Source organism: Macaca nemestrina, chromosome 8, assembly GCF_043159975.1.
Source record: "Macaca nemestrina isolate mMacNem1 chromosome 8, mMacNem.hap1, whole genome shotgun sequence".
In the NCBI taxonomy this organism is placed as follows: domain Eukaryota; kingdom Metazoa; phylum Chordata; class Mammalia; order Primates; family Cercopithecidae; genus Macaca; species Macaca nemestrina.
This window is the reverse complement of record NC_092132.1, coordinates 128,203,950-128,229,670: the sequence shown is the minus strand read 5'-3', so window position 1 is coordinate 128,229,670 and position 25,721 is coordinate 128,203,950. Positions and strand designations below refer to the sequence as shown.

At 45.5% G+C, this 25,721-nt stretch overlaps 1 long non-coding RNA gene across 2 annotated transcripts in view; it reads left to right on the top strand.

The window, feature by feature from the left end:
* LOC105482033 (uncharacterized) overlaps positions 1-11,497 on the top strand; it is a 56,228-nt gene extending 44,731 nt beyond the window's left edge. For both annotated transcript variants that reach the window (XR_987352.2, XR_011606555.1), the window contains exon 6: positions 11,163-11,497. This is a non-coding gene — a long non-coding RNA (uncharacterized lncRNA). The remainder of the gene's footprint in view (positions 1-11,162) is intronic.
* The last annotated feature ends 14,224 nt before the right edge of the window (positions 11,498-25,721 follow it).

Below are 25,721 nucleotides of genomic sequence, written 5' to 3'. Positions count from 1 at the left end.
GAAAAAAAAAAAAAAAAAAAAAAAAAAAAAAGCTCAGCCTGGTGGCATGCTCCTGTAATCCCCGCTACTTGGGAGGCTGAGGTATGAGAATCACTTGTACCCGGGAGGCAGAGGTTGCAGTGAGCCAAGATTACACCACTGCACCCCAGGCTGGGTGACAGACAGAGCAAGACTCCATCTCAAAAAAAAAAAAAAGAAAAGAAAAAATTAACAGCAATCAATGAAAGCCAAGAAAGCAAATTGAAAACCAGCCAAAGTGGATCCACCTTTAGATCTTTCTGAGCAAGACAGGGTTTTCAAGCCCACATACTTGTGGTTAAGTGCTGGCCTGTGCTTTCCTGGTGCTTCCCGGATGCATGTTTCTCCACTGCACCTCTCGGTAGCAGATGTGTGTAAAGAGCCATAAACTCAGCAACAATAGGTGGGAACATGCTTGTTTTCCTCTGGCCTTCCTTGTTCTGATTAAAGGGTCCTTTATAGGATCTGGCAAGCGTGCTCTGTTTGGTGTACCAAGCAGACACCTATTTCTATAGGAAGTTCTATACACTGAGATGACCTTTCCTCCAAATCAGAGCAGGTGGCGACGCCCTACTCCCCAGTTGCTAGGGCCTTTCTGAGTCTGTTTCCTCCCCCCTGAGATGAAGCAGGCTCATCATCATGAGGGCATAACATCATGGTTTGTTGAGAGATTTAAACCAGACAGTGTCTATAGCCAAGAGTTTGCAAACTGGAGACAGTAAACCATCTAGAAGAACATGCACAAGTTGTGAGGCTGAGGTGGGAAGATGGCTTGAGGCCAGCAATGTGAGACCAATCTGGGAAACATAGCAAGACCCTGTCTCTACAAAAAAAAAAAAATTAACTGCGCATGGTGGTGCCTGCCTGTAGTCACAGCTACGTGAGAGGTTGAAGCAGGAAGATTGCTTGAGACCAGAAGTTCAAGGCTGCAGTGATCTATAACTGCACCACTGCAGCCTGGGCACCAGAGCAAGACTCTGTCTCTGAAACAAAACGAATTATACACACACACACACACACACACACACGCGCGCGCGCGAAGCTGAGATCCTAAACAATAGAACTAACTGCAACTACAGGATAAATTTCTTTGCCTAAAGAGAACCTTCATGAAAATGTTTCTAAAACTCAAAGAAAAAGAAGTATTTTGCTTTCAAACTTTATAGATGGTTTCTTTTCAAAAAGAGTCTCTTACTTCTTTTGTCCTGAATCTCAATTTTACATTTTCTTGCCTGCTTGCTTTTTTTTTTTTTTTTTTTTTTTTTAAAGAAACATGATCTCACTATGTTGCCCAGGCTGGCCTTGAACTCCTGGGCTCAAGGGATACCTCCAGCCTCAGCCTCCTGAGTAGCTGAGGTTACAGGCCCATACCACAGCAACCAGCTTCACCCGTATGCTTTGATGTTGATTGATTGCTGCAGCCTGTGTTTCTGTGTTTTATTCATCCCTCTCACATCTCCTCCTCTTTTCTTTCCTACTGCTTCACCATACCATGAATATTTCTAGGCAGTAAGTGGACGTTCTGCTTCTGAGATGGGGGAGTTATACTGCTTAGGTGAAGCAGAGAGGGAAGGTAGTGGCTGCTTGCTATGTTAATAGCAGCCTCTTTTGCTAGTTCTCTCTCTTAATGAAACCATGCAGGAAGACAACAGCTTTTTTTTTTTTTTTTTTTTTTTTTTTTTTTTTTTTTTTTGAGATGGAGTCTTGCTCTGTTACCAGGCTGGAGTGCAATGGCGTGATCTTGGCTCACTGCAACCCCCGCCTCCTGGATCCAAGCAATTCTACTGCCTCAGCCTCCTGAGTAGCTGGGACTACAGGCACATGCCACCAAGCCCGGCTAATTTTTTGTATTTTTAGTAGAGACGGGGTTTCACCATGTTAGCCAGGATGGCCTCGATCTCCTGACCTCGTGATCCACCTGCCTCAGCCTCCCAAAGTTCTGGGGTTACAGGTGTGAGCCACCATGCCCGGCCAACAACAGCTTTCTAATAAGTCTTCTCTTCTTTCATTTATTGAGTGCTTCTGGTTTTGTCAGATACTATGCGAAGCATCTTTCATTTCGTGTTGCTTACAATCCTCACAGCACCTGTGAGACAGGATTTTATCTTTCTAACTGATAAGGAAAAAGAGTCTAAGAGCTTACATGAATTGTTCAAGGCCAGGCAGCTCATCAATGACAGAGTTGGAATTCAAATTCAGGTGCCTTCGTCTTGCCAGGTGTCTTGAGAGATAGAAGTGAGGGAGCAGTGTCAAGTCGAGAAGAGAGGCTCCAGGAGACTTGCTAGAAGACAAATACATGAGGGTCCCTTGAGCCATGGGGATCCTTTCTCTGCTCCTGGGCAATACAAAATTTGATTGGTGTTCCTAGCCATGTCCAAGGTTCCCATGCTATAATTAATTTTTAAGAAATAGCTGGCTAGGTGTGGTGGCTCACATCTGTAATCCTAGCACTTTGGGAGGCCAAGGCAGGAGGACTGCTTGAGCTCAGGAGCTTAAGACCAGTCTGGGTAACATGGTAAAACCCCGTATGTACAAAAAGAAAAAATGAAAATTAGCTGGGTGTGGTGGCACGCACCTGTAGTCCAGCTACTCAGGTGGCTGAAGTGGGAGGCTCACCTGAACCCAGGAGGTTGAGGCTGCAGTGAGCTGTGTGATCTCAACACTGCACTCCAGCCTGGGTAACAGAGCAAGACACTGTCTCAAAACAATAAAAAAAAAAATTTAAAAAGAGAGCGAGTGAGAAAGAAAGGAAGAAAAGAAGTAAATAACACAACTGTTACATTTTAACAGGTACTTTTGAAAATTTTATTGTTGTAATTAATTTATTCCTCACATAAACTCTGTAAGTTAAATACAATCATTCTCCTCATTTTATTATATTTTAGAGACAGGGTCTCACTCTGTCACTGAGAACTGGAGTTCAGTGGCGCGATCATAACTCATTGTAACCTCAAACTCCTGGGTTCAGGCAATTCTTCCTAGTCAGCTGGGATTACAGTCACCACCACAACTGGCTAATTTTTAAAAATTTTTTGTAGAGTCAAGGTCTTGCTATGTTGCCCAGATTGGGTCTCAAACTCCTAGCCTCAAGCAATCCTCCTGCCTTGGCATCCCGAAGTGCTGGAATTACATGCACGAGCCACCACACCGGCCTCTCTCCATTTCATAGATTAAGAAACTGAGGCTCACAATTTAGGGGGATTTGGCTTCTGTGCTCATTTTTCTTTTCCTTCTTTTTTTTTTTTTTTGTTTGTTTTTTTTGAGACAGAGCCTTGCTCTGTCACCCAGGCTAGAGTGCAGTGGTGCAATCTCGGCTCATTGCAACCTCCGCCTCCCGGGTTCAAGTGATTCTCCTGCCTCAGCCTCCCAAGTAGCTGGGATTACAGGCACCGGCCACCATGCCCGGCTAATTTTGTGTGTGTGTGTGTGTGTGTTTGGTTTTTTGTTGTTGTTGTTGTTTTTATAGAGACCAGGGTTTCACTATGTTGGCCAGGCTGGTCTCGAACTCCTGACCTCATGATCCACCCGCCTTGGACTCCCAAAGTGCTGGGATTACAGGCGTGAGCCACTGCGCCTGGCCTCCTGTGCTCATTTTTCTAACCATTTTTCCGATAATTCTGTACTTCTGGGCCTGAAGGAGCCTATAGATATGTGATTCTGTGTGTTAGCAAAAACGATCTATGCGGGCACGCCCCAACGTGTTGAGGCTGTGGAGGATCCCAGAACCTTGCAGTAACTGGGCAAGGGGTCATGCCAAGGACAATTGAGGCTAATTTCTTGTCTGTAGAGCTGGATAGATGCTCAGTGTTAAGTTAAAATGATTTAAAGAAAATAAATTTGTGTGTGAAAAACAAATTCAGATATACGTTTAGCCACTGGCTACACCACCTGCTATTCTACGAGAACTTTTATTTGACCTGGTGCAATCTGACCCTTACTGTCCACCCCTCCTCCTTCCTGAAATGTATAGGGCTGTCTTTATTTTTTTTTGAAACAGGGTCTCACTCTGTCTCTTAGGCTGGAGTGCACTGGCACAATCACAGCTCACTGTGGCTTTGGCCCCCCTGGCTCAAGGGATCTTCCTACCTCAGCTAGGACTGCAAGTTTGCACCACCATGCCCGGCCAATTTAAAAAAAATTTCTTTTGCAGAGATGGGGTTTTGCCATGTTGCTCAGGCTGGTCTTGAATTCCTGGCAAGTGATTCACTTGCCTCAGGCTTCCAAAGTGCTGGAACGACAGGCATGAACCACTATGCTTGACCTAAGGCTGTCTTTCAAAAGCCAGGCACTGTCTCTCTCTCACCAACCTGCCCTTCGTGACTCAGTTCAGGAGATGCCTTTGCTGAGAAGCTCTCGCTGACATTCCCCAGCTGACTCCAAGGCCCCCTCCCAGTTCACACAGCACACTATTTAGTTTTCTTTTATTTATTTATTTACTTACTTACTTTTATTTATTTATTTATTTATTTATTTTTTTATTTTTTTTTTTTTTTTTTTTGAGACGGAATTTTGCCCTGTCACCCAGGCTGGAGTGCAGTGGCACAATCTTGGCTTACTGCAATCTCCACCTCCCAGGTTCAAGCAATTCTCCTGCCTCAGCTTCCCAAGTAGCTGGCATTACAGGCGTGCACCACCACACCTGGCTAATTTTTGTATTTTTAGTAGAGATGGGGTTTCACCATGTTGGCCAGGCTGGTCTCAAACTCCTGACCTCAGGTGATCCACCCTCCTTGGCCTCGCAAAGTCCTGAGATGACAAGAATGAGCCACCGCACCCGGTCTGTTTATTTTTCTATTTCAATGCTTGGCTTGCTTGTGCATCTGTGTCCCAACATGGTAAGCAATTTGAGAACAGTGCCTGCATTTTTTTGTGCATTACCAGTGCTTAACCAGTGTGTAGGCTTGACATAAAATTGGCCCTCAGTGCTTGTTTGTTGAAAGAATAAATGGATGAATATATAATGAATACACAAGCAGCAACAACAGCTACAACAAATAATTCAGTCCTGCTCCTTACATCTCATACCTCATCCATATCAGCCAGGTGGCCAAGTAACACCACATCGATTCAACACAGTTTTATTTTTTGAGGCAGAATTTTGCTCTGTCACCCAGGTTGGAGTGCAGTGGGACAATCAGCTCACTGAAGCCTCCACCTCCTAGGTTCAAGCGATTCTCCTGCCTCAGCCTCCTGAGTAGCTGGGAAAGCAGGCGTGCAACACCATGCATGTTGTGTGTTTAGTAGAGATGAGGTTTCATCATGTTGGCCAGGTTGGTCTCAAACTCCTGACCTCAAGTGATCTGCCTGCCTTGGCCTCCCAAAGTGCTGAGATTATAGGCAAGAGCTCCCTGCACCTGGCTGATACAAAGATTTGTTGATCTGTAGAATGGAGGAGCAGAGTACTGGCATTTTGCATCAGAATATCTTAGTGGGCAGACACTTCTTGTCTGTAAAAAAAAAAAAAAAAAAAGTATAATAGGCCAGGCACAGTGGATCAAGCCTGCAATCCCAGGATTTTGGAAGGCCGCAGCAGGCAGATCCCCTGAGGTCAGGAGTTCAAGACCAGCCTGGCCAACATGGTGAAACCCCATCTCTACTAAAAATACAAAATTAGCTGGGTGTGATGGCATGTCCCTGTAATCCCAGCTACAGAAGGCTGAGGCAGGAAAATCACTTGAACCCAGGAGGCAGAGGTTGCAGTGAGCCCAGATCGCAACACTGCACTCCAGCCTGGGCAGCAAAGTGAGACTCTGTCGCAAAAAAAGAAAAAAAAGAAAAGTTTTATAATCATCCTTTTATCACAGGATTGCTGTGAAGTCAAATGGCAAATGCATGTGAAAGCACTTTAGAAACTACGAAGTGATATGCAAATGTTAGTAGCTGTTATTTTATTGCTATTATTATGTGCAAGGCACCATGTCAGGCCCCAAAGGAGGACTTGATGAGTAATCCACTGCCCACAAGATACCCACAACATGATGAGGTATTCAAAGGACTATGAAATAAGGCAGAAAATAAGAGAAATAAGAGATGGTCAAAGACCTATAGGGGCTCAAAGGAGAGAAAAATCATGGGTCAGGAGTCAGGACAGCCCATTCATCCAAAGCCTTGTGGGGGTGTTGTGGGGGTTTAATGGCAAGGTCCCTACTCTCAAGCCCTTGATGGTCATATATGGTGCTGCATGAGACTGAAATATGTGGTATTTGAGCATAGAGAGCTTTTCCAGTGAAGGCATCTGAAAGATCCAGTCTAGATCTAAAAGAGTGGGTGGGACTCAGTTTAGGGGAGGAGGAAAAGATGGTCTCTGAAGGGAGGAGGATGCAGACAAAGGCAGGATTGAGCTTGGAGAGACTGGGAGACTCCTCCTAGGAGAGCAGAGCAGAGGGTTCCTGGGGCTGGGCTGCTCGTGACCCAGGGCAAGCCATCAAAATCCAAGCAAGTGCCATGCTAGGTTGGATCAATAGTCCATTCAGTACTCTATATTTGGACAGTGGCCCTGGGGGATACTTTGGGAGAGCCTCTGGTTGTGCCATTAGGATGATTCTTTAGCTATTAGGAAGGTAAATTATATAATAACCCATTATGGAGCCATCATTCATACATTTTTATTAACCCTGTCTGCATCTATAGGCAAATATCTCAAAAAAGACCCTCTTAAAGGAATATTCTACAATACAAAGCTGCTTCTGTGGGCTCCCAGAAAGCTGATAGGAAAAAACAATTATATAAAAAGCAACCCTAAAGAAAAAAAAAAAAACTATAGAAACAAAAAGCAGACCAGCAGTTGTCTAGAGCTTGGGGGAAGGGTGGGGAATGGGAACTGACTACACAGAGGCACAAAGGAGCATTGAGGGGGATGGAAGTGTTTGAAACTCACCTTCCAGTGGCTGAATTTTATGATATGCATGGTACGTCTCATAAAGCTGTTATTTCTGAAAACCCTACATAACTGCTTTTTCCAGTCCTTACCCAGAAAACATTATTCGTTATAAAGAAAGCCAGTACAAGGTCAGAGGTGGGAATGGAAGGAGACTCAAAATCATGTCACGTGAGAAATGTTGCAAGGACCCTGGAAAATAGAGCCAATAAAAGAGGAGAGAAAACCGGGGGCGGGGGCAAGGGGGGTCGTAGGTGGAGACCAGGCACAGTGGCTCACGTCTGTAATCCCAGCACTTTGGGAGGCTGAGACAGGAGGATCCCTTGAGTCCAGGAGTTTGAGACCAGCCTGGGCAACATAGGGAGACCCTGTCTCTGAAAAAAGTTAAAAAAGAAAACCAGAGGGAGCTGGCAGTTTGTGGGAAAGGGATTACAGGCACTCTGTGTAATGCCAAGAACGCTGAACTAGAAAAAATGGATGAAGGTCAGCTTGCTCCTAGAGGCAGAGAGCTGCCCAACACTGGAAGTATTCAAGCAGTGGCTCAATGCCCCAGTATAGAGTGCTGCAGAAGGTTCTTAAGTCATGGATGAGGGCACAGAGTACAAAGAACTTCAAGGTTCTTTTCCACCCTAAGAGTCTTTGATTATATACACTTCTATAATAAGTTTTATGTAGATTTGCTCTTTGCATCAAAAAAACTGAGTTAGGCCAGGTGCAGTGGTTCACGTCTATAATCCCAGTACTTTGGGAAGCCAAGGTGGACTGGTCACGAGGTCAGGAGATCGAGACCATCCTGGCCAACATGGTGAGACCCCATCTCTACTAAAAGTACAAAAATTAGCTGGGCATGGTGGCATGTGCCTGTAATCCCAGCTACTTGGGAGGCTGAGTTAGGAGAATCCCTTGAACCTGGGAGGCAGAGGTTGCAGTGAGCTGAGATCACGCCACTGTACTCTGGCCTGGGCAACAAGAGCAAAACTCCATCTAAAAAAAAAAAAAAAAAAACCGAGTTAAAGCACCAGACTGTTGCTCCTTTCCTTCCTAAATAACCTGTCTTAGTCTGCTCAGCCTCCTATGACAAACTACCATAAACGGGGTGGTTTATAAACAACAGAAATATGTTCCTCATCATCCTGGGCTGGGAAGTTCGAGATCAAAGGGCTGGCAGACTTGGTGTCTGGTGAGGGTGCATTTCCCAGTTTGTAGATGGCCTTCTTGCTGTGTGCTCACATGGCAGAAGGAGTCAATGATCTCCCTTGGGTCTCTTTTATGAGGGTACTAATCCCATTCACAAGGGCTTCACCCTCATGACCTCATCACCCACAAAGGCGTCACCTCCTGATATCCTTACCTTACAGTTAGAGTTTCACATGTAAATTTGGGAGGTTCACACAACCTTCAATCTATAGGAGAGCCAGACTTTAAAATTGTATAGAAAGATCAAGGAGCTAGGAAGGGGACATTGATGTCCTTGGTTGATGCTTTCTTCCTTCCCCTAGAGGTTGAGGCTCAGTTCTTTAGTATCTTTGGGTCTTCAAGGCTTTGTGTACAGTCCCTTGGCCTGACATTAGAAGCTCTCCATTCTGTAGGAGCCTGAGCTCTCTTTCCAGCCTTACTTCAGTGCTCCCCACTACAGGCCACGCACAGTGGCTCATACCTGTAATCCCGGTACTTTGGGAGATCAAGCCAGAAGAATCACTTGAGTGCAGGAGTTCAAGACCAGCCTAGGCAACATAGTGAAGTGCCTTCCCTACAAAAAAAATTTAAAAATTAGCCAGGCATGTTGGCATGCACCTGTAGTCCCAGCTACTTGGGGTGGCTGAGGTGGGGGGATCACTTGAGCCCAGAAGGACAAGGACCTAGCCACTGTACTCTAGCCTGGGGGACAGAGTAAGACTCTATCTCAAAACAAAACTAAACAACAACAACAAAAAAAAAAACCACTGCCCAATGCAAACCATCTGTTCCAGGCAAAGTGGTAACACAGGGCCCCTAAGTGCCCTCCACATTTTCCATTCTGCATCCTTCCTCAGATCATACCTCCTGCAGGAAAGACCCTCCTCTAACCCTCACAGTGGTCTAAGTCCTATGCCACCCACAAGTACTTCTGCCACTGTGTCACAGGTGAGACTTGTCCTGGAGGATCACTGGGAGTTGTTCACCAGCAAAGGCCAAATCTGGTCAGTGGGAGGCTGAGGCTACAACAGGCCTAGAGGTAAACACAGAAATGGAGACCAGAGGCCAGGTGTGGGGGCTCATGCCTATAATCTCAGCATTCTGGGAAGCTGAGGCGGGAGGATTGCTTCAGCCCAGGTGTTCAAGGCTGCAATGAACTATGATCAGACCACTGTACTCCAGCCTGAGTGACAGAGCAAGACCCTGTCTCCACAAAAAATTTAGAAATTAGCCAGGTGTGGAGGTTTATGCCTATAGTATCAGCTACTCAGGAAGCTGAGGCAAAAGGATTGCATGAGCCCAGGGGTTTGAGGCTACAATGAGCTATGATTCCACCACTGCATCCAATCTAGGTGACAAAGTGAGACTCTGTCTCAAAAAAAAAAAGAAAAAAGAAATGAAGACCAGGAATTTAAATAGGCCAAAGTTGGGCTGGGCACGGTGGCTCACACCTGTAATCCCAGCACTTTGGGAGACCAAGGTGGGCGGATCACCTGAGGTCGGAAGTTCGAGACCAGCCTGACCAACATGGAGAAACCCCATCTCTACTAAAAATACAAAAATAGCTGGGCATGGTGGCACATGCCTGTAGTCCCAGCTACTTGGGAGGCTGAAGCAGGAGAATCACTTGAACCCGGGGTGGGGGCGGAGGTTGTGGTGAGCCATGATCACATCATTGCACTCCAGCCTGCTCAACAAGGCAAAATTCCATCTCAAAAAAAAAAAAAAAAAAAAAAGGTCAAAGTCAAGAAGGGGATGTTTGCTACTCAAGTTGGTCTTTTTCCTTTTGAAGTTTTAATATATGTACATATAAATATTACATATATATGTAATATAAAGAAAGTTAACCCTGAAACAATGAAATGATATTATCACTATTTACATAGTTTACTTACATAATCATCATTTTTCTTTAAGTTCTAGAGTATATTCTATTTTAATTAAGAGTAAAATTAGGCCAGGAATGGTGGCTCATGCCTGTAATCCCAGCACTTTGGGAGGCTGAGGCAGGCAGATCACCTGAGGTCAGGAGTGATCCTCCTCTAACCCCCACAGTTGTCTAAGTCCTATGCCACCCACAAGTACTTACTGCCACTGTGTCACAGGTGAGACTGGTCCTGGAGGACCACTGAGAGTCGTTCACCAGCAAAGGCCAAATCTGGTCAGTGGGAGGCTGAGGTCAGTGGGAGGCTGGATAACATGGTGAAACCTTTTCTCCACTAAAAATACAAAAATTAACCGGGCATGGTAGCACACGCCTGTAATCTCAGCTACTCGGGAGGCTGAGGCAAGAGAATCATTTGAACCCAGGAGGCTGAGGTTGCAGTGAGCGGAGATTGCACCATTGCACTTTAGCCTGGGTGACAAGAGCAAAACTCGGTCTAAAAAAGAAAAAAAAAAGAGTAAAGTTACAGTACCTTTTGCTGAAAAATTTAACGGTGATCAAAACTATTCGTTTCTTAGTTTTAGGCAGGCCCAGAGAAGGTAATTATAATTTCTCAACCCAAGGATTTTAGAAATCAATTTATTAAGCATTCTTCAAAAGAGATTCTCTTGGTGTTTGAGAGTTTTTTGTTTTAAACTTTACCCAAGAGCCAAGTAAAAGTTGAAAATGAAAAGACTCTACCCTGGGTGTTTTCAAAATCGGAAAGGTTTGTGAAAAATTTAGTTTACATCTTTCTTAATCACTAATCTATGGTCTCCATATAAATTTTACTTCTTTATTTAAAGACACATCACTATACAATGGCTGTTGGGTGCAAAGAATATATGCCATAAATACTTGACAAACTGAAGTGAATCCATGTACCCCATCGGAACTTGTTAACTCTTTCCAGCCTTTTGGTGACACAATTGGTTAGTATGTCATATTCAACTTGATTACAACCTTAGAAGACACAGTAGTATTCTTTAGAGTAGAAGACTGCATCAATTTGGGGTCTAATTCCCAGAAATTTCTTGGTAACTAGTACAGGATAATCAGGGTTCATGAATGGCCTTTTCTCATCTCACCTCCAATATTGTTTATGCACAAAGAAGTAGGTCTTGTAGTTAAGTGAATTAAAAATGGCACCATCACGTCTTTTCACAGAGACAGGGAAGCTCAGAGAATATATCCTCTTGTGATCATCTGGTTTTAAACGACTGATTAACGAGTACTTTCATCTTTAAAAAGAAGAATTTGACTCCTGGATCCAATTTTATAAGCAGCTTGAATGCCAGATGACAAGATCAGCCGTAAGGAAGAAATTAAACTAACACTGCTCTTTGATAGTTCAGGAAGCTTCCACCAAAAAAACCTGTCTTTAAAGAAAAAGATTTTTCCTTCAATTGTAGTGACAGCATCAAAGCTTAACTTGGAGTCACAGGTAGCAGGTTTTAGAGTGTAAGGGTGTGACAGGGGTTGATGCTTTTATGGGCTTCCACAGAGAAACTGAATGTCATAGATGTCATCAGTAGAGAGGCAAAATCTGGTTGGATCAACATAACTGTAGAGAGAGAAAAAATAGCTTTTGGATCTTTGGAGTGGCCAAGACCCAAGGAATGGCCCTATGAACAGCATCAAGAAGCAAGTTTATGCCTTCAAAGTGTTGAATTCAGATTTTAGCTTCCTTAAAATGCAAGTATCCATCAACACCAGCTCCCAGACTGTAAGCACAGGCTATAGGTTCCACCTCTGCCATCAAAAGGATTCCTGTCTTCATGAGCTCCTTGTGCAAATATATCTTAATGTGCCTGGGTGCAGTGGCTCACACCTGTAGTCCCAGCAGTTTGGGAGGCTGAGGTAGGCAGATCGCCTGAGGTCAGGAGTTCAAGACCAGGCTGGCCAACATGGTGAAATTCTGTCTCTACTAAAAATACAAAAAATTAGGCAGGCATGGTGGTGGGTACCTGTGATCCCAGCTACTCAGGAGGCTGAGACAGGAGAATCACTTGAACCCGGGAGGTGGTGATTGTAGCGAGCCAAGATCATGCCACTGCACTTCAGCCTGGGCGACGGAGTGAGACTCCATCCTATATACGTATATATATGCCTTAATGTCAGCTTCACCTGGGTCAATCTGTTTGAATTTCGGGGGTGGCAGGTGTCATATTACTCCATACATGAAAGTCTTCTGGATGGCATAGTCAAAATCTTTCTACACCATGTCGGTAGTGTAATTCTTGATTGTGTGGGCGATATGACATTTCATCCATACTGGTTTCCCCATCACTGTGTGAACCTGATGAACATTAAGTACTGCTCATCAGGGTGCATGCATTATTGCCAGAGGAGATGCATCCAATTGCCCAGTCACATTTGACCCCAAGAACTGCTATATTTCCTGGATTTTGTGTGCCTTGAAGTCTCTGTTGGCACTCATTGTGATCATTGGAATTCTTTCCTTCAGGAGACGGAAAAAGATGCCCATGTACTTTTGTGCAAACACATCATTGGCTTCTGGACTTGTACTGTTAGCCACAGGAATAGCTCAGAAGGCAGCAGCTTGAAGGACCAGAATTAATAGAAGAAACTTCATCCTCAAATTCTCTTGAATAGTTTAACCCAATTTGCTCTGTTCCTTTGCAGTCTCCAGCTGGCTTTTATTCCTGCCTTATACATATGCAGGTATTCCCACCCCCGGCCTAACTGAATGCCTCTGACAACAGCTCTCAGAATGCACTCCTACCTCTAAATTCTTTATTATTTGTACCTCCCAGTTTAATATATCTTATATAATTACGTAACTTTTCATAAAATGATGGGCTTTATCAGCTATAAGTAAGACCCTTGAGGCTATACAGGCCCACCTGAGTTTTCAGATTCATTATTGTTGTTGTTTGTTACTTTTTTTTATTTCATAGACTGACATCTCCCTTCTACCTCCCACTCTCTTTTGCCCTGAAACATCAACTTTAAACCAAAAAAAAAAGCTTGCTTTATTTATTTATTTATTTATTTATTTATTTATTTATTTTTGAGATGGAGTTTCACTCTTGTTACCCAGACTCAAGCGCAATGGCACGATCTCAGCTTAGTGCAACCTCTGCCTCCCGGGTTCAAGCGATTCTCCTACCTCAGCCTCCCAAGTAGCTGGGATTACAGGTGTCTGCCACCACACCCAGCTAATTTTTCTTTCTTTCTTTCTTTTTCTTTTTTCTTTTCTTTTTTTTTTTTTTTTGTATTTTTAGTAGAGATGGGGTTTCATCCTGATGTTGGCCAGTCTGGTCTTGAACTCTTGACCTCAGGTGATCCACCTGCCTCAACCTCCCAAAGTACTTGGACTATAGGCATAAGCCACCATGCCTAGCCCCAAAAAGCATTATCTTGTGCATTCAGATGAAAATGAAGTGATGAACATGGAGCTCCTGCTTAGATGGAAGGAAAAGGAAGCCCCAGTGTATGGGATGTACGTCCACCAATGATGTCATCAGAAGTATCTCAGATAAGATGTGATTTTTAAAGTGGATACACTCTGTGTATTTACATATGCAGATCTAACATTTTTAGGCTTTTCTGAACTGTTGCTATTGCTAAGACAAAGAAGTGCTATTGTGAGGGGTCAGTACCAAGTGCCTTGAGTCTGTCCAACAAAATTCTGTCTCATTCTATAGCTTTTCAATATCAAAGCCACTTGATAATTAAGGAGAAAAGGATAATACTCACATCAGGTGCTCAGGTGTCTATATTTCTAGCTTGTTTTTGTCTTTCTTAGGATTTGGTAATAAGAAGTACACACCCTTCGCCAGGAGGGAAAATAACATCATTTTAAACAATACTACAGTTATACTTTCATTTTATACTGAACCTGCCTATACCGGAAATGGCCCAGCTGTAAAACAGGACCAAAACAGGCTGTCTCATTGTTCTGTTAGAAGGCAGCTGTCCTGGTGAGTTACCCACCACCCCAACACTCCACAGAACAATCGACTTATCACAGAAGGAAAACTTTGCCTATCCCAGACTTCCTTTCTTGCTGCTTGTTTTGTTTTGTTTTGCTTTGCTCTTTAAGTACAGATTGGTCAAAACCTTGTATAATTGATATATTTAGTATACTGTAAAAGCCATGGAGGTCTTTGAAATGCACACAAGCGTATATTATCCTTGTTGGGAAAGGCAATAGTTTGATTATTGATCGTTCTCTTTTGCAAAAAGATTTTCTTTTTTTTTTTTTTGAGACGGAGTCTTGCTCTGTCGCCCAGGCTGGAGTGCAATGGCACAATCTCAGCTCACTGCAACCTCCGCCTCCTGGGTTCAAGTGATTCTCCTGCCTTAGCCTCCCAAGTAGCTGGGATTACAGGCGCGTGCCACCACACCCAGCTAATTTTGTATTTTTAGTAGAGATGGGGTTTCACCATGTTGACCAGGCTGGTCTCGAACTCCTGACCTCAGATGATCCACCGGCCTCGGCCTTCCAAAATGCTGGGATTACTGGTGTGAGCCACTGCCCCTCCAGCCGAGATTTTTTTTAATAGAGAATTTTCCTGTCCTCCTTACCAAAATATTCCTGATGTCACAAAAGTTACCTGAGGCTGTGACAAGCAGTCGTCTATAGACACTAATTCTGGGTCGATGACTAATCTCTCAGATTCTGCTGCTCTTCCCTACCCAACCTCCAGCTCCTAAGTGTTACCCTAAGAAGAAAAACAAAATTTTATTTCTCTGGGAAGATAAATTTTTAAAACTGTTCCCTTGGAATTTATCCCTATCCAGAACATGCTGACATAGAAGTGATAATAGTTAAATTTAGAAAGTTCTTTCTCAAATCAAAGAATACTCAAGCAGAGAGGAAAAACAAAGCTCATTCTAGCTTGTGACTTCATTTTGCAAAGAAGGAAACAGAAGTCTAGGGAGGTCGAGTGTTTGGCTGAAGTCACGTGGAAAATACATTTGTTTTTCCTAACAAATAGTTATTGAGCATCTTCTGTGAGTCCAGCACTGGGGTTCAGCAGCAAGTGGGTTCCTGGCAGGGATGTGAGTGGCAGAGCCAAGACTAGAAATCAAGCTCCACCCTCTCCCACTGTCCCTGTCCCAGGCCTCTCCCACTGCAGGACCTCTGGCCTTACCTCCTCAAGGGATTAGCATTCTGAGTGATAAAAATAAGACAATTTTCTGGAAGATGGAGCCTCATTTGTTTCCAGTTCCTTCTGGCAAGAATCGAGGGGCATTTGGGAGGAAGCCAGGGACGTGAATGTGTTCTTATTCACAGAGATGATGCCACTGTCTCAGAGCTCACAGAAATGTGGGCCTTGAGTAATTTTATGGAGACCTCTCCCGTGATCAAGAGGGTGGTGGAGGTAGATATAAACACAGGAGCCACAGGTCATACTCACAAGAGAGGTGACCACACTTGGAGGATTCCTAAATCTGCTTGGAAAATTCCTTATATAATAAAAATGAGCCTTGTTCCAAATACTTGCAGTGAAGTAGTAAAGCACGTAGAATTCTTTTTTTTTTTTTTTTTTTTTTTGAGACGGAGTTTCGCTCTTGTTGCCCAGGCTGAAGTGCAATGGCGCGATCTCAGCTCACCACAACCTCCACCTCTGGGTTCAAGTGATTCTCCTGCCTCAGCCTCTTGAGTAACTGGGATTACAGGCATGCACCACCACAGTTGGATAATTTTGTATTTTTAGTAGAGACGGGGTTTCTCCATGTTGGTCAGGCTGGTCTCGAACTACCGACCTCAGGTGATCTGCCCGCCTCGGCCTCCCAAAGTGCTGGGATTACAGGCATGAGCCACCACACCCGGCCCAGCATGTAGAATTCTAAGAATCAAAGCAGTATTCAAAACTGCTCTTAATAGACAGACATCTGGCTAGGTGCAGTGGCTCACACCTGCAATCCCAGCATTTTGGGAGGCCGAGGCAGGTGGATCACTTGAGTTCAGGAGTTCAAGACCAGCCTGGCCAACATGGCAAAACCCCGGTCTCTACTAAAAATACAAAAAAATTATCTGGGCATGGTGGTGGGCCTATAATTCCAGCTAGTCAGGAGGCTAAGGCAGGAGAAGCACTTGAATCTGGGAGGCAGAGGCTGCAGTGAGCCAAGATCGCACCACTGCACTCCAGCCTGGGCAACAAAGTGAGACTCCATCTCAAAAAAAAAAAAAAAAAAAAAAAAGATAGACATCCCTCCTTCAAGCAATTCAGGCCTGCATCCTTCTGGTCCTGAGAAACCTCCAGGGAAAGCATGTCCTTGTCATTTCATTTCTTCTGGACTCTAGAATCCAAAGACAAACTAAAATCCTCAGTGCCACCCATCTGGTGCCTCCCAGGTGTAAAATCACATTTTCATACCAACATTCAGTCCCCAGTTTTGGGGGGATTACACTCAGGGATTACAACCAAGCCTTTACCTGCCCCCAGAACTGTGCTGAAACCAATAGAGCAACAAACAGAACAGCTCTGCAATGTGACTTGCAACCAGTAACTCACTTGTTTCTGAAATATCTGTATTTATTTTAGCTTCATGATTTAACAGGAATAGTGTGAGGTAAAATGACATGAGTCACTTAAAGCCTTTTAGAAGGAGAAGTACCAGCCTTGATGCGGGGAAAAAACTGGGCACAGTGGCTCACGCCTATAATACTAGCACTTTGGGAGGCCAAGGCGGGCGAATCATAAGGTCAAGAGTTCGAGACAAGTCTGACCAACATGATGAAAGCCTATCTCTACTAAAAATACAAAAAAATAGCTGGGCGTGGTGGCGGGCACCTGTAATCCCAGCTACTCAGGAGGCTGAGGCAGGAGAATCGCTTGAACCTGGGAGGTGGAAGTTGCAGTGAGCCAAGATCGAGCCGCTGCACTCCAGCCTGGGTGACAGAGTGAGACTCTGTCTCAAAAACAAACAAACAAACAAACAAATATACAAACAGGCACAAGACACGCATGTGCGCGCACGCGCGCGCGCACACACACACACACACACACACACAATTATTCTTACTAAAATCTTCTCAACTAAAATAAAATCTGACAATAGGAACCTCCATGGAACACTGACTCAGAATATTTCAGTGAATGAGTATTCATTTTGTTAAAAAATTCAGACTGGCCAGGCGTGGTGGCTCATTCCTGTAATCCCAGCACTTTTGGAGGCGAAGGTGAGTGGATCACTTGAGATCAGGAGTTCGTGACCAGCCTGGTCAACTTGATGAAACCCTGTCTCTACTAAAAATACAAAAATTAGCCAGGTGGGGTGGGTGTCTGTAATCCCCACTACTCAGGAGGCTGAGGCAGGAGAATCACTGGAACCCAGGAGGCAGAGGTTGCAGTGAGCCAAGATTGCACCACTGGACTCCAGCCTGGGGGACAGAGCAAGACTCTATCTAAAAAAAAAAAAAAAATCAGGCAATAAAGAACTAATGAGTGCTCTCCATCAAGAGCTTTTTTCTATTAAATGTGAGCTATTATAATAGGCACTCTTCCAAATATTGATGAAGGTGCTTTTTCTATTTCCCAAAACTTTAATTAATATGTATGCCAAATGAGCCTCTTCCTTCCCTAAAAGGAGCTCCAAAATTCTATATAGAAATATAAATTTGTGAGAACCCAGCCTGTGAGTTCACTGCTGGCCCACAAAAGACTGAAGCGAAAAGCTCCAAAGATCTTTTGAGATCAATTGTTACAGGAAAACGGCAATAAAATGAAAAACTTGGGGGCTGTATGTGGGTATGAAAATGTGATTTTTACACCTGAGAGGTACCAGCTGGGTGACACAGAGGATTTTATTTTGGCTCTGGATTCTAGAGCCCAGAAGAAATAAAATGACAGAGACATATTCTCCCTGGAGGAGATGCTCCTAAGTTCTCAGGGCCAGAGGGATGCAGGCCTGGATTGCTTTCAGGGAGGTTATCTGTCTACTTAAAAGCATGTAAAAATACTGCTTTCTTAGAATTCTATGTGCTTTACTCTCTTACTAAAAGTATTTAGAATGAGGCTCTTTTTTTGTTTTGGCGGGGAGGGGATTTGTCTGTTTTATTTTTTTACAGATGGTTCTCGCTCTGTCGCCCAGGCTGGAGTGCAGCGGTGCAATCAGAGCTCACTACAGCCTCAGACTCCTGGGCTCGAAGGATTCTCCCATCTCAGCTTCTCAAGTAGCTGGCCCCGCTTAACCTTCTTTTAATTTTATGTATTTATTTATTTTCTTTCTGAGATGGGGTCTCACTCTGTCACCCAGCCTGGAGTGCAGTGGTGTGATCACAATTCACTGCAGCCTTAACCTCCTAGGCTCAAGCAGTCCTCCCACTTCAACGTCTTGAGTAGCTGGGACTACAGATGTGTGCCACCATGTCTGGCTAATTTTCAAACATTTGGTAGAGACGAGTTCTTCCTATGTTGCCAGGGCTAGTCTCAAAGCCCTGGGATCAAGCAATCCTCCCGCCTCAGCCTCCCATAGTGCTAGGATTACAGGTGTGAGCCACCTCACCTGGCCAGCTTCGTTTTTATAAGTTTTCGGGGCAGTTAAAAATCCTCACAGTGTGGTCCTTGATCAGGAGCATCCACATCACGTGGGAGCTGGTTACAAATGCAGACTCTCAGGCCACTCTCCAGACCTGCCGAGTCAGAATCCACATCTCAGTGGGATCCCTAGGAGGCTCCTCTGCCCCCGGAGGGCTGGTTAGGAATGTGCGCTTCTAAGTCTCACCTCAGTGAATCTTTCCTACAGTTTGAGACCCCTGGACCCAAAAGTTTTAAGTTACTTTAAACATTTCATATGAAAATATGATATTTCATGGCTTTTCTTTCCTCTTTTTTTTTTTTTTTTTGAGATGGAGCCTCACTCTTGCCCAGGCTGGAGCTCAGTGGCGCAATCTCGGCTCACTGAAACCTCCACCTCCTGTGTTGAAGCCATTGTTGTGCCTCAGCCTCCCGAGTAGCTGGGACTACAGGCATGTCGCCACCACGCCCAGCTAATTTTTGTAGTTTTTGGTAGAGAAGCGTTTTTGCCATGTTGCCCAGGTTGGTCTTGACCTCCAGAGCTAAAGCAATCCACCCACCTCAGCCTCTCAAAGTGCTGGGATTACAGGAGTGAGCCACCGTGCCAGGCCATTTCAGGGTTTTTCTAATTTAATAGGTAAAAAAATATATAAATATATATATATATGATATTTCATATCCATGGAATTTCTATGATAACAGTGATTGTGTCTGGAGGAGAGTACTGGGGGAGGGAAATATTCATGTGTCAAGTAAAATTTATGGGACTGTCATTGGCTTGGACTGAGCTTTTGCCTGCACTAGGCCCAACAGACCAGACAAAATCACAATGGAGTCGCTCATGCCAGGGGCCATGCAATAAAACTGGACTCTCAAACAGGCTGATATTCCAAAACACAGGAACCAATCACAGCAACCAACTAGAAGGGGCCCAGTTTCCCTGTGCTGGCATAATAAGGAAGTCCCCTCTGTCTGAACCCAGGGAGGAAAATAACTTTGAAACAACCAATGTGCTTTTAGTTCCCTGCTTTTGTTTTTTTCAGCCCTTTTCTGCCTACAAAGTCGACCTCCTCCACTCAGTTTACAGGAGCTCCTTTCTAAATCTTTGGATGGGATACTTTCCAATTCATGAATAGTTAATAAAAACTAATAAGATCTTGAAACTAAATTTGTTGCATTTTTATTTTTTAACATGTTATACCTTTCATACTGCTTGATTGTGTGTGTGTGTGTGTGTGTGTGTGCCCATACTAATCTTTACCATAGTAAAGTTGCAGCGAGCCGAGATCATGCCACTGCACTCTAGCCTGGGCTACAGAGCAAGACTTTGTCTCAAAAAAGAAAAAAAAAAAAAAAAAGGCCGGGCATGGTAGCTCACTCCTGTAATCCTAGCACTTTGGGAGGCCGAGGTGGGAGGATTACATGAGGTTGAGAATTCAAGACTAGCCTGGCCAACATGGTGAAACCCCTGTCTCTACTAAAAAATACAAAAAAATTAGCTGGGTTCGGTGGCGTGTGCCTGTAATTCTAGCCATTCAGGAGGCTGAGGCAGGAGAATCGCTTGAACCCAGGAGGTGGAAGTTGCAGTGAGCCGAGTTCATGCCACTGCACTCTAGCCCGGGCTACAGAGCAAGACTTTGTCTCAAAAAAAAAAAAAAAAAAAAATCTTTACCATAGCAATCATGAGCCTTTTCTAACTACCACACTTCAAAAGGACATTATAATTTGGTTTCACACATACTCTAAATATCCTTTTTTGTTGAGACAGAGTCTTATTCTTTCACCCAGGCTGGACTGCAATGGTGCGATCTTGGCTCGCTGCAACCTATGCCTCCTAGATTCAAGCAATCCTTATGCCTCAGCCTCCCTAGTAGCTGGGACTACAGGAGTGCGCCACCACAGCCGGCTAATTTTTTTGTATTTTTAGTAGAAACAGGGTTTCACCATATTGGCCAGGCTGGTTTCAAACTCCTGACTTCAGGTGATCTGCCCGCCTTGACCTCCCAAAGTGCTGGGATTACAGGCATGAGCCACTGTGCCTGGCCTAAACATCATTGAGTCAAAAAGTGATACATCCAGATGCCCCATATTACAGATAAAGATGCTAAGTGAAAGGACACAAAGATAGATGTGTACCCGCCCCCCACCCGCTACACCCTTGTTCTGCTCTCTAATCTTTGCACATACCAGAGATTTCGTAAGTTCTGTGAGTACCTGGTTTTCTGCACGTACCAGAGATTTTGTTTTGCACATACCAGAGATTTTGTAAGTTCTGAGGCAAGGTCACAAGACGTGTTTAAGTAAGATAAACTCTTGCTGCCATAAACCTGCTCTCCCGCCTCAAAGTTTGAACCAAAATATCAGAAATGGCGGGAACCAATCATAGTTAGCCAAATCGCCTTGTTCAAACACTAGCCAATCATATATCTGATTTGTATAATAACTCTATGCCCACTTTTCTTAGACTATATAACACTGCTCGGAGCTCAGTGGGGGAGCTCTCCTGCCCGTCTCGTTTCACGAGCGAGGGAGAGTTCCAGGTTCGAACCTGTAATAAAGATCCTTGTTGCTTAGCTTTGACTCTGGACTCTGGTGGTCTTCTTCGGGGAATAAACGGTCTGGGCATAACAAATGGGGGCTCGTCCGGGATTTCCCCCAAGCCCACCAGACCCCCAAGTCAATGGATCTTAATCTGTAGGTAAGCCGGCTTTGTCACTGTCTCTGTCTTTGTCTCTGTCTGTCTCCCTGAAATTTCGCGAAATCCGTAATCTGTAATCTGTATTGGTCTGTTTTATAAGTGGCATGGTCTTGGCGGACGCGCTAAAAGACAGCCACTCGGGACTGGTGGGAGACGTCCCCCAGTGCCCATCTGGGGGCCTCCATCCTTGGTTGCCCCGTCTGACTCAGGTCGGAAGTCCGACACGCGCTCGCAAAGGCTCATGTTTCTCACTGTCTGTCCGTTATTAAGTGTTAAGTGTAAGTCCAAAACGAAACATAAAACCTTTTCTTCCCCTTCCAGGACCGGACCTGTCAGATACTCCCCTCTGCTTCACACTCATTTTCATCCCTCCTTCCCTTTGTAGGAGCAGTCCAAAGATGGGCAACAACCAGAGCACGCCGCTCTCACTCCTTGTTACCAATTTTAAGGATGTGAAGGCTCGGGGGCGTAACCTAAGCGTAGAACTAAAGAAGGGAAAGCTAGTTACTTTCTGCCGTTCGGAGTGGCCCTCTTTCGGCATAGGGTGGCCCTCCGAAGGAACTTTCTGTCTCTCTATTATTACTAAGGTAAAAACTAAGATTTTCCTGCCAGGGCAGTCAGGACATCCTGATCTAATTCCTTATATTCTAGTGTGGCAGGATCTTGTGGAAAACCCACCACCCTGGATAACTCCATTCATCCCTGAGCCTTGCAAGGTCCTAGTAATGTGACCTACAAGACAAAGGACTCCCTCTGCTCCCTCGGCCCCTGTGCTGCCAGACAGCCAGGACCCCCTAACGTTAGAACCCACACTTCCCCCACCATATCCGCACCTTATCCCGCAGGACCCAGTCCCCCAGGGTGGTGCTTCCGTAGAAGGAAACCGAGAAGCGGAAGCAGCCGAGAGCGAAAGTAACCCAGGGGGACCGGCTGGCCGAATGCGAGGCCGCGTACTGCGGGACCAAGCTTCCCGACTCCCTGACTCCACCGTAGCCCTGCCTCTCAGAGAAATAGGATCGCTCGATGATACTGGGCTCTCCCGTCTCATGTATTGGCCTTTTTCCACTAGTGATTTATACAATTGGAAGTCCCAAAATGCTCGGTTCTCCGATAATCCCAAAGATCTAACCTCGTTGTTAGACAGTGTCATGTTTACTCACCAGCCAACCTGGGATGACTGTCAACAGCTCCTCCGAATCCTGTTCACAATGGAGGAGCGGGAAAGAATCCAAGTTGAGGCCAGAAAGCTGGTTCCAGGAGATGACGGCCAGCCAACTGCAAATCCTGACCTCATTAATGCGGCTTTTCCTTTGACCCGGCCCAGATGGGACTACAACACGGCAGAAGGTAGGCGACGACTGCTCATTTATCGCCAGACTCTAATGGCGGGTCTCCGGGCTGCAGCTCGCAAGCCCACCAATTTGGCTAAAGTATATTCTGTGTTACAAGGTAAGACAGAAAGCCCCGCTGTGTATTTAGAGAGATTAATGGAAGCTTTCAGACAGTATACCCCTATGGACCCGGAAGCACCGGAAAATCAGGCTGCGGTAGTAATGTCCTTTGTAAACCAGGCAGCATCAGATATTAGAAGAAAACTCCAGAAATTAGAAGGTTTAGAGGGAAAGCAGATTCAGGACCTCCTTCAGATGGCCCAGCGAGTTTATAATAATAGGGATACTCCAGAAGAAAAACAGTTCAAGGCAACCAAAGAAATGACCAAAGTTTTAGTAGCAGCCTTCCCCCAGGCAGGGAATGGCCAAAGCAGAAAGCAGACAAAGCAAGGCTCTAGGCAAGGATTAGAAAAGGATCAGTGTGCTTATTGCAAGGAACGTAGTCACTGGATTAAAGACTGCCCAAAGAAACGGAGACCAGCTAACCCTACCTCCGTACTCGTTACCCAGGACTCTGACTAGGGAAGACGGGGTTCGGACCCCCTCCCCGAACCCAGGGTAATTTTGCAAGTGGAGGGGTCCCCAGTTCGCTTCTTGGTCGATACTGGGGCGGAACGCTCAGTCCTAACCAAACCAATTGGAAAAATGTCTAAGAAAACATCCTGGGTGCACGGGGCCACAGGCATCAAAAAATACCCCTGGACAACCCAGAGGACTGTAGACTTAGGAACGGGAAAAGTCTCCCATTCCTTCCTAGTCATCCCAGAGACCCCCTGCCCTCTACTAGGGAGGGACTTGCTGACAAAAATGGGGGCCCAAATCCACTTTGAGCCAGAAGGGCCCAAGATAACTGATTCCCAAAACAGGCCAATATCTATCCTGACTGTCACCTTAGAAGATGAGTACAGACTCCATCAAGAGCAAAAGCCCCCCGATCAGGAAATTGACTCTTGGCTCCAGCGTTTCCCTGAAGCGTGGGCAGAAACTGGGGGCTTAGGGCTAGCTAAACATCGACCTGCCATATTTGTGGAAGTTAAGCCAGGGACGGACCCGGTTCGGGTTCGGCAATATCCTATGCCCCTGGAGGCAAGAGAAGGAATTACGCCTCATATCCTCCGACTCCTAGACCAGGGAGTCTACGGGCTTGCCACTCATCCTGGAATACTCCACTGTTACCTGTTCGTAAACCCAACAGTACGGACTACAGGCCAGTACAGGATTTAAGAGAAGTTAATAAAAAGGTCATGGACATACATCCCACTGTGCCCAATCCATACACCCTTCTAAGTGCTTTACATCCCGAAAAACAGTGGTATACCGTTCTTGATCTAAAAGATGCTTTCTTCAGCCTTCCTCTGGCTCCCAAAAGTCAAGGACTCTTTGCATTTCAATGGACGGATCCTGAGAGGGGCATCAACGGTCAGCTAACATGGACCAGGCTGCCACAAGGGTTCAAGAACTCGCCAACCCTATTCGATGAAGCCCTTCATGAAGATCTGGGTGAGTACCGGTGGCAACACCCTGAAATAACTCTTTTGCAATATGTTGATGATCTCTTAATAGCAGCCAGATCCCCGGAAACTTGTGTTCAAGGGACTGAGGACCTCTTGAAGACTCTAGGGGAGCTAGGCTACCGAGCCTCAGCAACAAAGGCTCAGATCTGCAAGTCGGAGGTAACTTATCCGGGGTACCTATTAAAAGGGGGGCAATGCTGGCTAACCAAAGCCCGAAAGGAAACAGTCCTACGCATCCCTAGACCCCAGTCAACACGGCAAGTGAGAGAATTCCTGGGGTCGGCAGGGTTCTGTAGGTTATGGATACCCGGATTTGCTGAGTTAGCCAAGCCCCTATACCAGGCAACAAAGGAACGGCAGCCCTTCAATTGGACGGAAGAGGCTGAGCTGGCCTTTCAACAAATCAAAACTGCCTTGTTATCAGCCCCCGCGCTGGGGCTCCCTGATGTCTCCAAGCCCTTCCACTTATACGTAGATGAAAGTAAAGGTGTTGCAAAAGCCGTGTTAACACAGTACCTAGGCCCCTGGCAGAGGCCAGTTGCCTATTTGTCAAAAAAATTAGATTCAGTGGCTGCTGGCTGGCCACCCTGCCTGCGGATAATCGCGGCGACCGCCCTAATGGTCCAAGACACTGATAAACTTATCATGGAGCAAGAGTTGCGCGTTATAACCCCGCATGCCATTGAAGGTGTCCTCCGGCAGCCGCCGGACCGATGGATGAGTAACGCCCGGCTCACCCACTATCAAGGACTGCTGTTAAACCCCCTCAGAATAACTTTTCTGCCCCCAACCTCTTTAAACCCTGCTTCACTGCTGCCAAATCCAGACTTGGACGCCCCGTTCCATGAGTGCACTGAGATACTGGCTCAGGTGCATGGGGTGCGGGAGGACCTGCAAGATCATCCACTCCCCGACACAGAACTCACCTGGTTCACTGATGGCAGCAGCTACATCCACCAAGGCCAGCGGTATGCAGGAGCGGCTGTAATGTCAGAGACTGAGGTAATCTGGGCGGAACCCTTGCCTCCAGGGACATCGGCCCAAAGAGCCGAACTGATAGCCCTCACACAGGCCCTCACCCTAGGGGCAGAGAAAAAACTAACAGTATACACGGATAGCCGCTATGCTTTCGCTACTGCGCACATACATGGGGCCATCTACAGAGAAAGGGGACTATTAACAGCCGAAGGCAAAGAAATAAAAAACAAGCAAGAGATCCTAGCTCTATTAACTGCTTTGCGGAAACCAAAGAAATTGGCTATCGTACATTGCCCTGGGCATCAGAAACCAACTACGCCAATTGCTCGAGGCAACTTCTTAGCCGACCAAACCGCAAGGAGCATAGCAAAAGCTTCCAGTCAGCTCCTCGCGCTCCAGCTCCCCGATCCTGGCCCGCGAAATTTGCCATGTTTTCCCGACTATACCGAACAGGATCGCGAATGGATGAACACGCTTCCCCTAAAACAGGTTAAAAATGGGTGGTGGACTGATATAAATGACCAAACCATCCTACCAGAAAAATTAGGATGGCAGGTGTTGGAACACATCCACCGGACAACCCACCTGGGTGCCCGGCGAATGATGGACTTAATCAGGCACGCCAAGTTTAGAATCAGGCGCATAGCTGA